Here is a 1,418-nt window from a genome sequence, read left to right as displayed (position 1 = left end):
GGGGGCCGGGGGCGCCCCCAGCCCCGAGGCTGACTCAGGGGACGACAGCCGGAGCACACGGAGCGTGCGGAGCGCGGCCCCCCTGGGTGCCGCCGACCGCCCCCCCGGCAGCATCCGTCGCTCCGCATCTGCCCTCGACTTCTCCCGCCGCGCCAGCCGGCACCGCAGCAGCTCGGGCTCCTCCGAGGAAGAGGAGGAGCGGAAGAAGAAGAGTGCCAAGAAGCACGCCAAGAAGGCCAAGAAGAAATCCAAGAAGAAGAAGAAGAAGCAGCAGTTGTCGTCTGACTCGGGTTCCTCCTCCGATTCATCCTCTGATTCCTCCTCCGGCTCCACCGGCTCCCGCCGCAGCACCTCCAGCGTCCAGAAAGGCCCTCGGGCAGCGGGGGGCGAGGAGTCGGGACGCCCCAGCCGGGGCAAGAAGGAGGAGAAGCAGCGGAAGAAACAGGTTGACAGCCTGATGATGAAGTACCTATACCGGCCCGAGAGCGACTGAGGCAGGAGGTGGGAGCGGTGTGTGCCGTGCAGCATGAACCTCCCCGTGTGCCACTAACCACTCGCCCTAACCCTCGCCGGGCTCCGGGGATGGAGACCACCTCCGCCGGGCACCCCAGGATGGGGCACCCCGCTGCGCCCGCAGCCAGCCCTGCTTTTGGGGTGCTGCAGGGCATCCCCAACGCATCTCCGGCGGTGGGGAGCATCCCCGGCATGGCCACAGCGGGACGGGCAGCTGCCCATGCTGCCAGGACGCACTGTGTTTGGGATTAGCGGTACAGGACACTGGGAAGTGCTAATCCCTTCCCGGCTCCTCGGCCACCGGCCAGGACGCAGCTGAATTTATTCCTTCAGGAAATTTAAGGGTTTGCTGGGATGTCAGCGGGTCCTGAAGGCGGTGGGGAGGAGCGAAGCGGGTACTAACACGCACCCGCTGCAGTGTGTGAACCGGGGTGGGCGGTTTGGGGCTTGGAGGTGTTTCTCAGGGCGGCTGCATCCTGCTGCCCTGCGCCATGCAGGGCGCCTGTGGCAGGGAATTGGGGTCACCCTGCAGGGTCTGGGGGCCCTGCACCCCATTTGATGGCAGAGGAGAGGGTGCGCCGGGGCTCACTGCCGGTGATTTCGGAGCGGGTTCCATCCTGTCAGACAGCTTGAATAAGAGAAGGGCTGGAGGGGGGAAAAAAACCCTTTTGGAAACGTGGTCGCAGTGGGGCTGCCCGCTGCCTGTCCCGGGGCCAGGGAAGGCATCGCAGGGTGGCAGCGGGGAGAAACACCCCCAGCACCCAGCCACGGGCTCCAGCGTGACCCGGACCCTCGAGCGGTGACACCCGTGAGCACCAGCGTTGGCATCCACGGCTGCGTGCCTTTTTCTGAGCGCGTGGTGCTGGGTGCCTGCGGGGGGCGCAGGCGGCTGGGGAGGGTGCGGG

This window comes from Charadrius vociferus, unplaced genomic scaffold, assembly GCF_000708025.1.
Source record: "Charadrius vociferus isolate BGI_N301 unplaced genomic scaffold, ASM70802v2 scaffold1768, whole genome shotgun sequence".
In the NCBI taxonomy this organism is placed as follows: Eukaryota; Metazoa; Chordata; class Aves; order Charadriiformes; family Charadriidae; genus Charadrius; species Charadrius vociferus.
Note: the sequence above shows the minus strand (reverse complement) of the source record.